The sequence below is a fragment of the Sturnira hondurensis genome, unplaced genomic scaffold, assembly GCF_014824575.4.
Source record: "Sturnira hondurensis isolate 20B ecotype Veracruz unplaced genomic scaffold, ASM1482457v3 Scaffold0022908, whole genome shotgun sequence".
Classification (NCBI taxonomy): domain Eukaryota; kingdom Metazoa; phylum Chordata; class Mammalia; order Chiroptera; family Phyllostomidae; genus Sturnira; species Sturnira hondurensis.
The window spans coordinates 7517258-7536132 of record NW_028095539.1 but is presented as its reverse complement, the minus strand read 5'-3'; the positions used below and the strand labels follow the sequence as shown (position 1 = coordinate 7536132).

General features: G+C 56.2%; 1 protein-coding gene across 6 annotated transcripts in view; it reads left to right on the top strand.

The window, feature by feature from the left end:
* Window positions 1-13125: 13125 nt before the first annotated feature.
* The window catches only part of TSC1 (TSC complex subunit 1), a 46636-nt gene continuing 40886 nt past the window's right edge, over window positions 13126-18875 (top strand). For 4 of the 6 annotated variants that reach the window (XM_037036406.1, XM_037036403.1, XM_037036407.1 and 1 more), the window contains exon 1: window positions 13126-13431. The gene's annotated coding sequence lies outside the window, so the exon portion shown is untranslated. The remainder of the gene's footprint in view (window positions 13432-18875) is intronic. The other 2 variants (XM_037036404.1, XM_037036405.1) reach the window with 2 other exon arrangements.

The window sequence follows — 18875 nt, the reverse complement described above, 5'->3', positions numbered from 1 at the left end:
CTTCTCCTTTTTTCCCCTTCTCTCTCTCCCTCACTGGTTTTCCCCCCCCTCTTCTGTTCCCCTCCCTGATTTTCAATCTGATTATTTGTCAAAATCTGGCGGTGAGGGGACAGCCAATAGCGAGCGAGCGGGGCTGTATTTGCTTATCAAAGCCTCCCAGGACAGGGCTCCCCACTCAGTCTGAACCCCGGGCTCGCTCCGGCTCCCGGGGCTGCCTGCACTCCCTCTCCGGAGAGTCTGAATGGCATCGAAGGCAAAGACACTGATGGCTCAGTTATGACATTTTAAAGTCGAATGGAAACATGTACTGATTTTGTATTGAGAACTTCTTTCAAGGATTTCTTTTATCCTTCCTTCCTTCCCTCCTTCCTTCCCTCCCTGCCCCTTTTCTTCTCCCACCAGTTCAACAGCCCCCAGCCCGGAGGCACTCTCCTACAAAGCACTTGGCTACTGAGCAGTTGCAGACCCTCTTCGGGACATCCTTCTGTCCTCGCAGAGGTCGCTTTTGAGCACGAAAGTCAAATTCACGCCTCCCTGGACGTGGCTCTGGAAGGCGTGAAGGAACAGTCAGGTGTGGTAGGGAAGTCAGCAAGCCCATCTCGGGTCCCAGGGCGTGCTTGTGCCGCCATCTGGTGGCCACGGAGGAGCCCGGGGAGGTCCGCGGGGGCCTCCAGTGTGTCCCCCTGCTCACCAGGCGGGAAGCGTGGACGGCCAGTGTCGGACATTCTATCCATTTGGGCACCAAGCCCCATTCCCTAGTCACCCCCCATCCCACACCTTCGCCTCCTCGGCCCCGCAGCGGTTTACGGGATAATTAATGTATTTCGGGAGGAAGTTTTGCATAAGACAGGAGCGCACAAAACGGGCACTGTTAGGACGATTTGCATGCCCTTCCAGCCCTGTGTCGAGAGGGGGATCGTGTTTCCCTTCCAAAGAAAACAGGTTTGGGGACAGGAAGCCCCGACTGGCACTGCCAGTCCGAGGTCCGGCTGGGAGAGAGGGGGTTTGGGGCGAGGTCCGAGCCGGCCTGGACGTCACCGAGCCCGAGAGAAGTCTCGGAGGCGCAGGGCGGGGGCGGGGCTTAGGTGCCGCCCGCGGGCCGCTCCCGGGGACTGTCGCCCCAGCCCTGGGTCTCTCTTCTCGCCAGAGAGATGTTTCCGGTGCGGACATCTGGACGAGTCTTTGGATGTTGCACATTCCCAACAGTCAACTAAAACACTTTGAAATCATGCAGAAAAGTTAAAAAATAACTCAAGGACACTGGGAAAAAAATTCTCCCTTAGCTCACGAGTCCGTTTCCTCACGTTCTGGCCCCGTTGCCCACACACGTCCACCTCTTGCTGCTGTGAACCGCTTTCTCCGGGGATGTTGCTTTATTTAAGTACTTCCTAGAGTCTCCCGCGGCTTTTATGAACGTAGTTAATGGGTCCATGGTTTACCTCACCCACCGCTCTCTGTAGGTGGGCGTTCAGTTTCATCTAATGGGGACATCTGGTTTTGGGGTATTTTCTAGCGTGAAGCTATGACCCAGGGCATGTACAGTTCAGCAGTTCTTCCCCCTCTGGAAACCGACTCAGGGATCCCCTCCCTAGACCAGGACCCCAGCCCCCCAAGGCAAAGACAGGCCATCATCGCTGGAGAAGGGTCCAGACCTCCAGCCCCGGCCCCTTCCCAGCCCCTCCAGGGCTGCCTGCTGGGTCCACACCACCGCCCAGTGCACAGCCCACCGAGTGAGATTCGGTGACTGAGTCTGCCCCAAGGGCTCATCCCTTCAGCATCCCTGTGCTCGCTCGTTCATTCCTTAGTTCATTCAGTTACTGTCCGCACCTTGCACATACCAGGTTCCTCCTCCCCACCCGCCCACCTCCCTGTCTTAGCTCCGGCAGGCCACAGCCCAATCCCACAGTCTGGGCAATGCAGACGACACTTACTCTCCCGGAGCCTGGGAAGTCCAAGATCAGGGTGCCAGCAGATTGGGTTTCTCATGAGGACAAGACTCCTGGCTCGCAGACAGCGCCTTCTCGCTCGTCCTCACCCCCGTGGCAGAGGGGGCGAGGTGCTCCCTCTCTTGCTCCTCTGACAAGGGCACTAACCCCCCTGTGGGCCCCCCCCAGGAACCCAGCTAAACCCAACTGCCCCAAGGCCCCGCCTCCAAATGCCATCAAACTGGAGGTAGGCCTTCAATATATGAATGAGTGGGACACAGACACTCAGTCTGCTAGGCATCGCCCCTAATACCTGTCTATGGAGTGCCTACTAGGTACCGGGCACCGGGCCTTCAAACTGCAGCCGGAGGAGCTGTCTCCTGATCTGCAGGTTGGACAGAGCGCCCCGAAAGGTACATACAGTTCGGGGTGGAACTGCTGCGGTGTAAACACAGCATGTAAAGGAGTGGGGGGTGGGCAGCGCTGACGAAGAAAGCGGCATCTACGACGACCTCAGGCTGAGGTCCTCAGGAGAAGGAAAGCAGGGAAGAAAGCCTAAAAGGATGAACGCCAGTGGAGAGCTGGAGGCAGCCGAGTTCAGCCTGGGCGGCAGGTGGAGGCCCAGGGAAGGACAGGGAAGCAGGGGACACAGGAGAGAGGAGCCCAGAAAAGAATGAGAAGTGGGTGAGAGGGGGCGTGCCCCCGTTCAGACAGCCCCGGTGACCTCCCTCTGCCTAACAGGACAGATGTCTCTGCCTCAGAGTGTCGTGCCCGGTGGTTTCCAGTGCTCCTCCAGGGTCCTCCCCCAGAGGCTGCTGGTTGCAGAAACCTGACTGAACCAGTTTGATGACCTGGAGCCGTTAGTTAGTTCCCGTGCCCCGCAGGTTTCCGTGTCGGGCGTGGCTGGGTCCAGGCGCTCAAAGGATAGCGTCTGCTTCCCATTCACTTGTGCCTCGAGACATTGGCCTGTGCTGTCCCCTCCGCCCTCATGGCCTAGCTGCCGGGTCTTCCCACAGGGTTTGGGCCACTCACTGGCCAGGGCTGGCTGACCCTTCTGCCAAAACCCCACTAAGGGACTGAGGGAGGGAGGAAGGGATGCGTTCCGGAGGAAAGAGCAGTTGCCACCCCACAGAGTAAGGCTGGAAGGGTGTCTGGGGCCCTAGCTCCCGCCTCCCACCCTCTGACGGCCTCTCGTTGTCCCCTGAGATTCTGTATTCTGCCTGGGGGCCAAGTCCCAGCTCCTGCCTTTTGTGTTTTTTTTTTGTTCCCCTGTCCAGAATGTTCTTTCTCTTCAGTCTGCTCCTTCGCAGCCTGGTCCAGCTCCCAGGAAGCTGCCCCAGACTCGCCGCACCCCTGGGCTCACCTGTGATCTAAAGGTCTGGCCTCCCCCAAGACAACCGTTGGATTCCAGTCTTGCCGGGCCTGTCATGGGACCTCAGCTGCATCTCCCAGGGCAGGAACGTTCTCTCTCAGCGGGGCGCTGGCACCAACTGACCTGCGTGATGCTGGCCTGCAGGAAGCTTGGTCAGGCTGAATAAATGGGACCCACTGCCACCAAGGGCCAGCAGTGGGCAGGGTGTGGAGCCCTGCCCTCTGAGGACACATCTCAGGCACGTATAGGAGTGTTTCAGCAGCTCCATGGGCGGCTGGGGGAGCAGCAGGGTCTAGGACCAGCCGGCATTAGCCGTGCAACCTTGGTCATCTCCGTGGCCTTGGCTGAGAATGGCCACGGAGTGAGAATGGCCATCTGCCCCGGGGAACGCAAGGATGGACCGGGTGGGTCTTGCAATGGGGTGAGTGTGGGGCTGTGGGGCTCCCAGAAAGCCCACTGCACCCTGGGACCAGCCTCCTCTACCTGCCTCTTGGTGCCAGAAAAGCCCCCATACTCTGTCCTGCTGTGACTCAGTTCTTTAGGGAGATCGCAGAGCTCTTTCCGAACCCAGCCTCCTTGCCAGGAGTTGCAGGCAGAGGTGGAGGGGGCCCTGCTTGCAAACGCTGCCTGGTGCTGGGGAATGGCACCGTCCTACAAGCTCCCTCCTCCCCGCATCCAGGTGTCCACGCTCCGCTAGAGGACGCAATTCACGATGTCACCACCAGGTGACGCTCCTGCCTCCTTTTCCTTGGGAGAAAAGCTGAAAACACAAAATTGTTTGCTATGTATCTGTCATCTATCCGGTGCATCTAATTGCTGCTTAAATTTCAAAAGTCATACACGATCGGAGTAGGAAGAAAATAGAAGAATATGCGCTCTATCCTGCGTGTATTTTGTTTTCTCTCCCCATGCCTCCCTCCCTCCCTCCCTCTTTCCCTGCCCCCTCCCTCCTCCGGCCTTTCCAGGTCTCCCTCTCATATGCATATAATGTTTTTGAATTCAGACAAATATTTTAAAAAGGCTTTATTTATTTATTCTTGGAGGGGAAGGGGAGGAGAAAGAGAGGGAGAGAAATAACGAGTGGTTGCCTCTTGAGCGCCCCCTACTGGGGAACCTGGCCTGCAACCCAGGCATTTACCTGGACTGGGAATCCAACCTGCAACCTTTTGGTTGGCAGGCCAGCACTCAATCCACTGAGTCACACCAGCCCGGGCTGAATTCAAACAAATCTTTATTATTAAAAATAATCGTTATTGCTCCTGTGCTGCGGAGTCCCACACGGTTGGGCAAAATCTCCCTCAGTCTGTGAACTCAACCCTTCTGTCCTCCGACCCCCATGAGTGAGTTCCCTGGGGGGCACGGGCCGCATCCTGGAGGAAGACCATGGGGTGCGTTCACGTCACAAGGTGGTTGGCTGGCCTCGGAGGAGCGTGAACGGAGAGAGGGGACTGGAGACACCAGGAGGGGGTCAGGGGCACGTCTGGTCCCGCGTCCCAGTCCCTAGCCCCTGCCTGACGCCTCCCGGCAACCCCTGCTGGGGTGGCGAACAGGCGCCTGGGACCCCTGTCCGGGTCCAGGAGATAACACCACAACCAGGAAGCCCATCTGCCCCTCCCACCCTCAGCCAGAGCCTCTGCAGGGGTCTCTGTCCGTTTCCCTCAAGAAAAGCTCTGGCCAGAGGCTTGTGAGGACCAGAGAGGCAGGGTGACAGCAGGTCCCCAGCTCGTCCATTGGAGCTTTCAGAAGGGGAAACTGAGGCACAGACAGTGCTGTGCCAAGGGGGCATGGCTCATGGCTCAAGGGGGCAGGGCAGGGCCTCCTCACTCCCCCCGAAAGCCCTTCATCATAGTGACCGTCCTTCTGTGGCCTCCGGTGTGGCCATCTCATCTCCTCCATAAAACATAAATGCCGGCGGCAGTTAACAGAGCAGCGGTGTCTAATCCTCTACAGTCACCCGGTGGAGTGGCAGCACCACCCAGCTGCATGACCTGTGGCCTCCCAAGACGCCCACTTCACACCTGAAAAGTGGGGCTACGGATGGGCCTCCCTTGGGCTTGTTGTAGAGAGCAAATGAGGGAATACACGCAAGAATGTTCTGTACATGTGAAACTACTGTAAACGTGTCAGTTGCTGCTTCTCAGCAGCGATATTCAACAGCAGACAGCAGAGCTCTGCTCTTCGTCTCTTTGATCAGAAAGAAGGTCAAGAGCAGCCCTGGTTGCTGGGGAGAAAGGAAGACCCCTGGGCGATGCCAGCCTGACTCCTCCAGGTGGGCTGAGCCCTTTCCGAGGAGGGTGGATGATTAATGAGACACCTGACATTTGGTTCCTGCTACGTGAACTCCTGCTGACTTCCGAGTTCGCCTTCTCTCCGGACACGCGCAGGGAGCCCCTTTGCGGGCTGCAGAGACGAGGAGGAAGGAACCAAAGTTCCGTGAACAGCTGCCCTGGGCGGGCAGTTCACACGCCTTGTCTCTTTCAGTCCCAGGGAGTGTTTTGCCACTTGGGGAAACTGAGGACCAACTTCCAGGTGTGGCTGGTGCCAGGACCAAGTCCACAGTGGGTGGGTGGTGGCAATCTGCCCGATCCACGGGGGCACGCACTCCCGGCTTCTGCTCTGCAGTCCTTCCCCAGAACCACGCCTGGCACCTCACAGGGTCAGTGAGCGTGTGGTGCAGGAGTGCAGGCCTGTGCTCTCCCCAACAAGCTGTGTGTGCACTGTGTGCATGAGTGCACGTGTGTGTGCCTCGCACACGTGTGTGTGTGTGTGTGTGTTCAGCCTGCCTTAACGAGGAAAATCTCCCAGCGGTCCTCACCTGCCCCGTCGAGCCGCACCACGTAGCGCCCCCCAGTGGGTGGCAGCCGTGCTGCCCGGGCTAGTTTCTGCAAACAGGGCTTTGCCGTGGCTGCTGAGCCGGGTGAGGCCGTGTCTCCTGGCACAGCCTACTGGGCCACGGGGCTCGGGGCCTCGGGCCAGGCTTCAGTCTGCAGGCCCAGGAAGGAAAGCCTGGAACGAACGCATGAAGCAGTGAGGAACCCGAGGATGGACGTTGCGGGGGAGGCACCCACCTCCACAGAGGACCGGACACACAAAGGCATCTGGGAATGACCCCTCTACTCACACTGGGGGCCCGGTCTCGATGCCGTCCTGCACCAGGCCTGTCCTGGGGGACCCAATGGGGAGGGTGCCTTCTACCCATCAGGCCTTGCACCTAATTTACCCATCATGTGCCTGCTGCCTTCAGATTTTCCAGTGGCCATTTCATGCGAGTCCCCTGAAGAACGAGCCTTTTCCTCCTCTGTCGCTGCACACGAGCTCATGAGCTCTCGGGCAGGTCCCCTCTGCCAGATAACACGAGAGCACAGCGTGGAGGCCGGGGAGAGGGGCGCGAGGCAAGCGGCTGCAGCTTAAAAAGACGCGCGTAGCAGCCACTGGAAACCGTTTGGGACCCTTTACAAGCCATCCCACCCGATCCCGCCCCCTGCTGCCAGAGGGGCGAGGAGAACACCCCGAGGAGCCACTCAGAGAGAGACCTGCCCCCACCTTCAGAGCGGCCACATTCGGAGCCGCCACGTTCGGAGCCGCCACCCGCCTGCCTGTGCACAGAAGGGCGGGCAAGCCGTGGCTGAGCCTCACCGTGGAGTATTACGCAGCCTTGAAAAGGAAGGAAGTCCTGCCGCCTGCCACCACCTGGACGAACCTCAAGGACAGTACACAGAGTGAAGGAAGCCAGTCCCAGAGGACAAATACTGTAGGTCCCACCCACGTGCGGTCCCCGGGGAAGTCAAATTCGCTGTGACACAGAGAAGGGTGGTGGTTTCCCGGGGCTGGACGGGGGAGGGGCGCGGTGCTACTCAGTGGGGACAGAGTCCCCACAGTTTGGCCGGATGAGAAAGTTCCGGGAGCCGATGGTGGCCTTGCTTACGCAGCCGCTGGACTGCGCACTTGAAAAGGGTCACGGGGCCCGTCATGCGCTCTGTGCGCTTCACCGCGTCCACCACCTCGCCACCGCTGGGGCTCCCAGGTCGGGGTGCAGGGGTGCAGGGAGGGGAAGGAAGGCGGACGTGGACCCCGAGCTCTCCCCACCTCGCGACGCGCACCTCAGAACGTCCGCCAGGGCGGATTCCAATTGTTTCCCCATCTTCAAAAATTCCCTCGAGTTTGTATCAGGGAAATGTTTGAAAAAAGAGACACATTTGGAAGGGCTAAGGAGCACCCACCCAGCCCTGCCCGTAGCGGACAACAGCGGCGATTGCCAAATGCGCTTGCTCTGTCCGCGTGTGCACGTCTGCACAGGAGAGCACGCTGGGTCCAGTGCGACGTCTGAAAGCACGTGGCAGAGGGCGCGACACTTCACCCACAGACACTTGGACCTGCAGCTCGGAGAAGTCAGGCTGTGCTGCAGGTAGCCATTCGCCCGCTATAATGTCATTGCCACAGCTGAGAAAATTGTCAGTAGTTCCCCAATATCGTTGACTGTCCTGTTCATGTTCACAGGTCTGCAATTTCCCCATTTCCTTTCAGAGTGGCGCTTTTAGAATCAGGACTCTGCCAAGGTCGAGTGTCGCACGGGCTTGTTTCTCCAGTGTCCTATGTGACGGAGCAGCGCTTTCTGCCCTCTCCTTTGACAATGCACCCCCCCCCAGCCCCCCTCAAGGGTCCAGACCAGTCTGGTCGAAGGCCCCACACGGTGGGTTTGGTTGTTTCCCCGTGGTGCCGTTTAACCCGATCCTCCATCCCGAGCACAGGGGCAGGTATGGCCAAGGCTGGATTAGATTCAGGTGCGCGGCCTCAGGTACAGACTCTCTGCAGGTGAGGCTGTGGGCTCCTCCGCACGGGGAAGGCCGGATGTCGGGTGTCCTTTCTCAGCGAGGTGAAGTTCGGTCGCTTGGCGAAAGTGGTGTCAGCCAGCTCTCTCCGTCATAAAGGTGAGTTAAGGAGCAACTGTGGGTAGGACTTTGTCACCTGTTCCCCGCAGCCTTCTCCGTGTTCTGGGAGCAGCCGCAGGACAAGGGATGTCAAAGACGGCGGGCGACCACCAGGCGGCTGGCTGGAAAAGGCATTCTTAAACAAAAATTAAAAAAACTCAAAGTTTAAGTTAAAAGAAAGATAAGTGTGATAACATCAAGATTAACACCTCTTTCCAATGGAGTACAATATAATGAACAGGAAGATATGAGATTTCAGGGGAGACACTGGAAATATCTGCAGCCAATGGGGGGCACATTTCAGGAATATATAAGGTGCACCTACAAACCAGCAAGGAGAAGATAGCAACCTAACAGGGAAAAGATGGTCGAAAGATAAAAACCAGCAATTTATAGAGAAACCCAGAAGACTGACAAGAATAGGAAGAAATATGTCATCTCATTCGTAGTCAGAAAGAAGTAAATTAAAACATGTCACTTTAGCCCTGTTATACTGAAAAAAAAAGTTTAAGAGCCAGTGGAAGCCGAGTGTTGGCCTGGATGCAGGCGCCGTGTGGACTTGTGGAGGGAGTGCGGCCCGGGGCGGCCGTCCTGGGGAACGGTTTGGTGGGATTTCTTAAAAGTCAATCTGTGCATCCTGACCAGTGCGGCTCTGTTGGTTGGGCAGCACCCCACAAACCCAAGGGTCGCCGGTTCAATTCCCAGGTGGGACACATGCCTGGGTTACAGGTTTGGGCCCTGGTTGGGATTCATACAAGGAATGACTCATCGATGTTTCTATCTCACATCAATGTTTCTCTCTCTTCCTCACTCTCTTCCCTTCTCTCTAAAAACAAGTAAGATTTTTTTTAAAAAAAGCGAGTTCTGTGCAAAATTATTGGAGGTGATGAGAGAGATGTGTAGCACGGTGGTCATGGTATACAAATGCGCGCGTGTGTCCGAGCCATCAGGATGCATGCATTAAGCCCTGGCTGGTGTGGCTTAGTGGACTGAGTGCTGACCTGCAAACCAAAGGGCTGCGGGTTCGATCCCTAGTCAAGGCACAGGCTTGGGTTGCAGGGCAGGTCCCCAGTAGGGGGTGCATGAGAGGCAACCACACACTGATGTTTCTCTCCCTCTCTTTCTCTCTCCCTTCCCCCTCTCTAAAAATAAATAATAAATAAATAAAGATGCATGCATTAAATGTGAGCGATTTTTTGTCTATCAGATATACCCCAACAGAGCTGAAGAAGAAGAAACATCCCCCAAAACAACCAAACGAGTGAGAGCGTGCGCACCCTCCGACCCCCCACTGCCACCCCAGGCGTGGGTCCCGAGGAGTTCTCAGCCAGGTCAGGGGAGAGCAGGCACAGTGGCTTCCGTCACAGCACAGGGCCCGGCAGCACCGTGGGGGACCTTCTCTGGGAGAGCGGCGAGCACACCAGGGCAGGGGGCCTGCCTGAACGACGTCAGCAGCTGGAAGCTCCCGCCTGGGAGTCTGCAGAGCCCGGAGCACACAGCGAGCTTCAGAACACAGTGCGGAGGGGGGGGAGTGAGCAGCAGACCACCGCCGGGGACGCCGTCTGTCTCCATGAGTTCAACGTGCGTGCACCTGTACGTGTGCATATGCGACTATGTGTGTCATTTTAGTCCATTTGGACACAGTGCTGAACAGCAGGGGATGGCGAGGAGATTGGAGGGCCTTGGGGACCACTCCTGGGAGCATGTGTGGCCGCTGAAGGCAGGGCGACTGGCGGGGGCTGCCGCACAGAGGCTGAAAGGCCCTTGTGACTGGCAGGGTCCTTATGCAGGCCTTCACGCATCCTGGCCTCTGCAAGGCCGTCTGTTTGCCAAACAGTCACCGACTCCTGGGACTTGGAAGACCAGGGTGAAGCTGGTCTTGGGGACTTGGGAAACTTGGGGGACGGCAACCACACTCCTCTTTCCATCTCTGTCTCTCTCTGCCTCCATCCCTCGTGTCTCTTCCACCTTCAGGCTGGACTCCTCACAGAGCTCGGTGTAGCGAGGGCAGGGCGAGGGTCAGCTTCTCATCCCAGCTCAGCGGCCCCAAGACAGAGGACAAAATCTCTCTTAGCATCCGGAGATCAAGACCCAGGCACGGACCCTGACTGGAACAGCTCATGTCGCATGTCCAACTGTGGGCCAATCACTGTGGCTGAACAATGGGTCTCCATCACCTAGGCCTTGTCCAGGGGCCCATGGCCTGAGGGTGGCGCTACAGGTGTCCACAGGACAGAGAAGGGGAGATGCTGCACAGGTGGGGAAGCCCTGCTACAGGGGAGGCTCCAGGGTGGTGCGCGTAAGTGGCGGTCTGACTAATATTCGTTTGGCGAGAGACAGAAATCAACCCCAGAAAAATGGCAACTGTCTGGGCAGCCAGACTGGGCAGTGGCTGGAGATAGTGGCAGGGCTGCCTCTGCCTGTCCCTTCCGGCCTCTTCTCACCCGCTGCTGGTGGCCCAGAGTGAGAGAACAATCCTGTGTTCTTCCAGACACTGCATAAACAGTAGGGGTGTGGTGTGGCCCCTTGAAGGCAGGGGCTGATGAGCTCCCCGTCGCCTCCCTCTCTCCCACGGAGAAGGACATTCCAGCAGGTTGAGGGCACCAGGCCAAGGAAAGCTGGTGGCGAGGAGGGGGTTCCTGCGTCAGGGCTCTGGTGCCTGTCCCATACCCCCCACCCTTATCCCGAACTGTCCCATCACAGGCCGTATCAGGAGTCTCTGAGCACACCCCAGTCCCTGCCCGGCTGTGAACACAAAGGTGGGTGGACGAGAGGAAGTGGGATGCCCCAGACCCTCTCGCTCCTCCCCCAACCTTTCCTTCTCTGGTCCGCAGGTGGACTTGACTTTGGTGGCCACACAGCAGTTAGCCTTCGATGAACTGACGCTGGGTGTGACGAGGGCTGGCCGTGCGCACAGGTAACACAGTAGAAACACTGACATTGATTGAACTAGGCTCTACACCAGTGACGTGTTTGGCCGTGTGTGATGTGCGCTGTTCAGCCGAAACTGTTGAGGGAAAAACAAGGATGGGCATTATACCTGGGTATAACAGTTACAAACCATGGGTGCAGTAATGGGCTTCTCTGTGTACAATGAGCACAAAAACCGTGGGTGTGCACTGGACACTGTAAAATACGGGATAGCTTAGTATCTCAGGAATCCAACCAAACCTCCGTTAGATTGGCATCGTTATTACCGCTATGCTGCGGGTGAGGAGGTGCAGCCTCCCCCAGTTAGTACGATGGTAGGAGCCTGCATCCACACTCTGGTCCGTTTGGATCGAGAGCTCTTGATTTCCCCCAATGTCTCCATAGCCGTGTGTGACTAGGGATGTACGCCCAGCTCCACGCTCATCTGCCCCAGAAGGCAGCGTGGTTATAAAGGTGTGCACTGCCCAAGGGCCAGGGCTCTGCTCACAGGGGCTCTCGGCCTGGAGGGGCTGCCTTTTTCTAATTTTCACCAAGACAGCACAGGAGCCAGCAGTAGCCCTTCGCTGGCCCAGGCCGGCCCTCTGGGCCCTCTGACAAAGCCCACCGTGAGGCTGGCCACTTGCACAGCAGGCCCCTTCCATCATCCTCCGCCTTGTACACTGCAACCGGACTGGTTCCCATGACAAAACTTGTTTTTCCCATAACTCACCCAGCATTTTCCTGCCTCGGAGCCCTTGTGTCTTTGGTTCTCCTGGCCTGTTTCTTCCCAACCACCTCCCTCATTTCATTTTAATAAAACCTACCTCTCCTGCCCTTAATCCAGCCAGTTGGGGTGGTGGACACACAAGATACAGATGACGTTATTATAGAGCCATACACTGAGACCCATATCATTTTATTAACCAATGTTGCCCCAATTTAAAAAAAGAATGGGTCCCCAATGTAGCGTACTCCCACCACAAAGTGTAGTGAGAATGAACTATAACCACAGGAAACAATACAGATGAGTCCATAAGCATTTAAAAAGGACCCAGCAGGATGCCCACTCCTTCAGAAAGCCTTTCAGGCACTACAGGGACGCCTCATCTTGCGTTCTGCCTCCGCTCACCCTACTTCGTATCTGCACATTTATCTATTTTCAGAGAGGAGAGGGGAGGGGAGGGGGGAAGAGAGGGAGGGAAACATCCTGTGGGAGAGAAAAAGTAGCCTCTTGTAGGCACCCCAACCAGAGACCAAACGCAAAACCTTGGCCTGTGCCCTGGATGGGACTCGAACCTGTGACCTTTCACTTTTGCAGGATGAGGCCCAACCAACTGATCCACACCAGCCAGGGCAAGGGGTTCTGATTTTAAAGCCACCTACATTAGGAAGGATTGTTTTAAGAATCGGTTGATATTTTGTTTCCCTGCACTTATCAATTTGGCTCAAATAAACTCATAGAAATTTTCTTCAATAAATAAATAAATAAATAAATAAATAAATAAATAAAGCCGCCTGCTCTGATTAGGGTGGCTTCCAGAAACCTGGCGACCAGGTCTGCAGCGTCAGTAGCCCGAGGGCGGCACCCAGCGGTTCTTCGCAGCCCACAGGTGGGCTTTCGCAAACGCTGTGCAAAGGTTAGGGTGCCCTGGTGCAGCGCCTCCCTGCTGCCCTGCGGAGCTGCCACTCCTGCAAGACTGCACGGCGGGCCCTCCACCCACGCGGCCCCTAGCAGCTCTCCGGGATACCGGACCGCAGCTCTAAGGTCGGCCACCGGGTCTGTCCAGGACAGAAGCCCAGGAAAGGACGCAGGCACCCCAACCACACCCTGCCCCGAGAACTTGTTTACGCCTCTCGCGCGGCCCCTCCCGCCCGGCCAGCCGGCCCACGTGACTCCGCCCCACCTCACGCCCTCTGGCGTAGCTCCTCCCACCCCGCCGGCCCTTCTTTTTGCCTCCTTCAGAGTCACAAGATCTCTCAGTGGTCTTATTTCGGGATCCTTCCGCTCGTCCCCGCCCTCCGCTACCCTATAGACGCTCCTCGTTATTCCTCGACTGGTCTCCATTATCGTTAATGAGAAGCACGGCCTCTTCCGTCCAACGGGGCTGCGGACGGTAGTCATCTGTCATTGGGCTCGAGGGAGAGGCGAGACCCCGCCGGGGACTCTTTTTCGCGGCGGAGGCTGCGTTGGGCCGTAGACATTTCACGACGGGGGAGGTGCTGTACGTCCAAGATGGCGGCGCCCTGTGGGCTGGAGGAACTGTGAGGTAAACAGCTGAGGGGGAGGAGACGGTGGGTGAGTATGAGGGTGTCGCCCCCTCCTTTTCATGGGGGCTTCTCGGGGCTGCCCTGGCACCTTGAACCCCGGCGGGGAGGCCGTGGGGGGCGGGGGCCGGGGGCTCCGTTGCAGAGGACGGGACCCTGGGAAGGGGGATTCGCAGGGCTTTCCCCTCCCTCGCGTTACGCGCTGTCTCCGGTGGGCCCGGCTGGCTCCCCGGGATGGGGAGGCGGGCCTGGCCGGCACCCGGCCCTGCTCGGCGCGCTGGGGGGCGGACAGCTGGGCGCCGGGGCCGCAGCGCGCAGGGCCCGGGGCAGGTGAGCCCCCTCGCCGGCCCTTCCCTCGGGGTGGCGGTGACAGGTGGCCGCGGGGTGCGGAGGGCGGCGGGGCAGGCCCGGGGCTCGTCGAGAGGGGCCGGGGGTGCGGGAGCCGAGTGGAGGCTGCCCGCGGGCGCCCGATTGGCGGCGGGGGACGGCTGCCCGGGGGCGGCTGCGTGCGGGGCCGCGGCCGGACGCTCGCTCATTCATCGGAGGGACGCCGCTCCCTGGGCCTCCCGTGCGGGAGTTCCGCGGGCGTGTTCCGGGGGGCGTCTCGGGAGGGGGCGCGGTGCCCCGAGCACGACCGCGCTCCGTGTCGGGGGCGAGCCGGCCGCTCCGCAGGAGGGAGACTGAGGCCCAGGGAGACCGGGCAGGCGCCGAAGGCCGCCTCCAGCGGCGCCCCCGCCGGGACCGGGGCCGGGACCGGGACCGGGGCCGGGACCTGCAGAGTGGTGGGCGAGTTGGCTGCAGAGACGCGTTTGGCTGAAAAACCCGTGCCTTTGATAGAAAGCGCGGAGGTAGCCCGCACCTTCGGGTGGGTGCGCCGGCAACGAGCGGAAACAGAGCGGCTCTCCCCCGAGACGCCGCGACCGGCAGTCCGGGGTCGGCGTGGAGGCGTCGAGCGCACGCGTGCGCGCCCAGTGGGGCTGCACATGCGAGAAGCGCTCGCAAACCGGCTCTTCGGGGAGCCCAGCCGTGCGGAGCACCACCTGTGATGCCTGACTGAGCCTTCCGAGCAAACCCGGAGTATGCCAGCGCGGAAGCAGGGGAGCGGGTCCCTAACAGGCTCGCACAGGACAGTGAGACCGAGTTGGCGGTGGCCTCCGGGAGCTGCAGACCCGCCCACCTGACCACCTGGTGTAGACTCCGGGGTGTTCAAAGAAGATGTAAACCTTACCCAAGTTAACGTCTCGTCCCAAACACTCTGACGTCACGCGCTGGGAAGGCCGGCGATGTAAGCTTTCTTTGCCTCATGTGTTTCCTGGCATCGTAAAGACTGGGTGCGCTCCCGAATCCCCCGTGAGGGCCACTGGGCTAGGAGCAAAGACCTCCCACACTGCTGCTGCTCGCTGGTGTGGCCACGGCCCCTTCTGTGCGTGCCGGGTTGTTCTTATTAGGACACATCAAACACGTGCCTGTCCATGTGATGTTGACCCAATAACGAGGTGGCCGGGCGCCAGAGGCCTCCAGCAGTGCTCAGGCAGACCCCCACTGCAGGTGGCAGGCCCTGTGGTGGGGGACCTGGGGTGCCGTCTGGGGACGCCCTGAATGTGCACCTGTATTTTGGGAGGAGTCAGAGGTGACTGTTGTGCACCAGACGTTGAGGACCAGGGCCTTCAACTTTCAGTTTGGCTGTTTTTCTTTGAGTTTGTAACTTATTGCAGGGCATTTTTAAAAATAGCTTCTAACCTGTTGTGTGTGTGTGGAGTGGGGTGAATTCTGGGCTCCGAATCACACCTGGCTGGATGTTCTGGCTCCGTCTCCTTTTAAAGTTTGTTGGGGTGTAGGCGTGTTCTGTTCTGGGTCCCAGGGCCATGGTGGGCTCAAATCACTTCTCCTGGAGTTAATTGGAGTTGGTTGGGGTGGAGATAAGCCAGACACAGCTATGTATGAGCCATTTGAAGCTTTCCGAAAGTCAGAAAGCTTTCAGCTTTGAACAAGTCACTTCAGTTCTCTGAGCCTCAGTGTTTTCATTGGTGAAATTAGTTGAATTGTAAATGAGAGTATTCCTAAATCTGATGTTCTATGACTTAAGCCTCTCCTGCTGCTTCAGTTAAATATTCTGAGTAAATTGGTTGAACCAAAGTGTTAATGGCTTTATAATATCTAAGCAAATTGGTGACTTTTAGCTTAACCTGTTGAGTGGTGACCAGTTTATCTTTTCCTTTATGTCACCTCATTTAAAGTTTTTAAAATTTTATTTTTAGAGGGGGGCAGAGGAGGCAGAAAGAGAGGGAGACAAACGTCAGTGTGTGAGAAATATGCAAGGGTTACAGCCATCTGTTGCTTCTTGCACCCCCTCAAGTGGGGACCTGGCGCACAACCCAGGCATGTGCCCTGCCTGGGAATTGAACTGGCAGCCTTTCTTTGCAGGCCAGCACTCATTCCACTGAGCCACACCAGCCAGGGCTATATCACAGTATCTTTATTTTATTTATTTTTAAAAAAAATATTTTATTTATTTATTTTAGAGAGACAGGAAGGGAGGAAGAGAAACATTGATGCATGGGAGATGCATCGACTGGTTGCCTCTCACACGCTCCCAACTGGGCACCTGGCCTGCAATCGGGCCTGCGCCCTGACTGGGAACCAAACCTGTGACCTTTTGGTCTGTAGGCAGGTGCTTAATCCCCTGAGGCGCATCAGCCAGGGCTATGTTACATTATTTTTGTAAGGTGGTTTCCTTGAAGTTTCTCATATTATAAATCTTTCTTTGCGAGATTAGTTTTGTTTGTATTAGTTTTGTTTGTCATTTAAGTAGCTGCCGCCATGAAAGAAGAGCACACTCAGCACTCAGACCTGCAGGTGTACAGTATATACTCAAGACACTGGGCTTTTCCATGATTGTTTAATAGAACTTAGTTTCCATGAAATACTCACTTTTCCTTTTTTAGGGAGATCTGAAAGAGGTCTACCCTCAGCAATTTTCTCGTGCATGTAGTTTCTAGAAATTAATGTTTCTTTTTGGGGAAGAATAAACAAATCATTAACCTATTCATCCATTCCCAGGACTGCTGTTTCTTTTCTTGTGCAGTACTAACTTTTGTTCTATACAGCAAAGTAGTAAAAGGTACCAAATATTTTTAAAGATTGAATGAATTCATATTGGCATCTGATGAGTAAAGTGCCTCGGAAAGCAAGGTTGTAACCAAACAAGGCATGGTAGTTACTGGCCTAGACCTCACAGGTCACTGTGTAAAGAAAGTGGCAGGCGAGACCTCGGAGTGTTTGAGTGATGAGGGCCAGTGTGCCCTTCTGCTGGTGAGGGCAGAAGACACAGCAGCAAGTGATAAGAGAGAACAACTGTGCTGACTGACCTTCAGGTCTGCGGCGGGGAGCCCTGGCTGCCTGAGGTTCTCGGACACAGTAACCAACACGAAATGTATACATTTAAGTCACAGAAAGGCCTTGTCAATGTTTCAAATACAAGTTTAACTGATAGACTGCTGAACTTATGTATCCAGCAATACATTTTGTAGTAATATTTTTATAACAAAGTTTACATCTATTGAGTACTTACGAGCCAAACTCTGTTCTCATGTCTTGCATGTATGATCCTATTAACTCTTCCCAGAGCCTTAAGAGACAGGATGGGTAGATGGGGAAACCGAGGCCAGGAGACACTTACGCAATGGCCGAGCTGGGGTTTGGACCTTATCGGTTGACCCCAGAGCCCCAAATTTAGCATTTCACTACATTCAGCGGGCTGATCTGCAGTCAAACTAACTCAGAGGTCAGTGGTTCTTAACCTTTTTTTTTTTGATGGCGGGGGGAGCTGAGTTCCCCTCTGAAAATCCAGAGAAACTGCACCACATACCCCTTCCTGTCCCATCACCACCAAGAAAACATACAGAGATGCAGCTTCAGGAGCCTCACAGACCCAGCCTGGAGCTCAGCCCACCCTTGTAGATCAGTGGTTCTCAGCCTTTGTCATCTTGTGCACGCACAGAGGAATTACTGAAGTTCTGTAGCGCATGAAAAAAAAGCCCACGTTTTTTGCTGACCTGACAAAAAATAGGTATAATTTTGATTCATTTACATCAGGTGACTATTGTGTGGGCTGTTGTCATTTTTTTTATTTGACCATCTAAGGGAAAAGAGGTCAGTGCCCCTGACTGAATGGTCAGGTACTGCATGTTTCACCAACTCTTGTGATGGAGTGGTTGAAAAATTGCTGTTCTAGGTAAATTATTGCTCTTAAAAATGGACTTGGGCTTTATTAAAAGCAGTGTGTCTGTCTATCTGTCTGTCTGTCTCTCTCTCTCTCTAACTGGTAGGTAGGAAAGACCCAAGTCTCTTAAAGATGAGCCCATGTACTGTTTGTATTATAAATTACGTTTTCAAACTTTAATATTGAAAGATTTGTTACGCTTCACTGAAATCAGCTTTAGGTGCCACATTAAGAAAAATCAGCAGCCGAGCTCTCAGGCTTGTAGCCTGCTAGGTGCTCATCGGGACTGGCATTCAGTCCCTGCCGGTGCCTTTAGCACCTGGCAGAATTCCACTGGGTTTTCCCCAAGGGTTATGCCCTGTCTTTTTCTTTGAACCTCAAAGTACATATAAAAATACATATTTAACGTTTCTTGTCTTCATCCTTATTTCTTCTTCCCGAACCAGCAGTTCTCAAATCGTACTGGGCATCAGGATCACCTAGGAGGCCCGCTCCCCACGTTTCTGATTCGGGGGCCCGCACAGGGCCCGGGGGTCTGCCTTCCTGGCAGATTCCAGGCGGTGTTGGCGTTGCTGGAGGGAGGCCCGCGTTGTGGGACCCCCGTCCGGGTGATCCAGCACGGTGCCTCATCCTGTGGGTGTTTCTGTTTTAGGCCCGAAGAGATCTTAGTTTGCTCAGGTTTCTGTGAGGGGAAGTGACTTTTGACACATATGTGGTATCTGGTCTGTATTTTCTTGGTAAATAATTTTGTTCATGTTAATAGAAAGTCAAAACATAAGAGGCATTATCTGTAGAAGAACTACAGCTTTCTAAAATCAGGCTCTGTGCATGCAGGCGACCTTTGAAATAGGACAGAAGCTTCAGCAGATTGCCCCTCAAACTCCCTGATGGCAGAATTCTGAGTGGAGTCGGGCGCTCTCCTGCCCGGCCTAGGTGACCTTGAGGAGGGCCGGCCTGCTGTGGCCATCGGGCCGCACACGACCGCCTGCTTTGGCAGGTCTTGCCATCAACTGCTTCGCTCACATGCTAAGTAGCACTTCCACCCTTCTCTCTCCTCCTCTGGGGTGGGGGTGGGGGTGGGGACTGGGGCTAGTGTCTCACCCTGTGTGGATGCGTTTGTGCCAAAGGCAGCTGCGCTCACCGACAGACATCGCTCTGAGAAACCACGCGGCGGAGCGTGCTCGCACGAGTGCACTAGTGGCTTACTCACTGCACCGTGAACGTGGTGGTGCACGTGTCTGCTCTACGAGTGC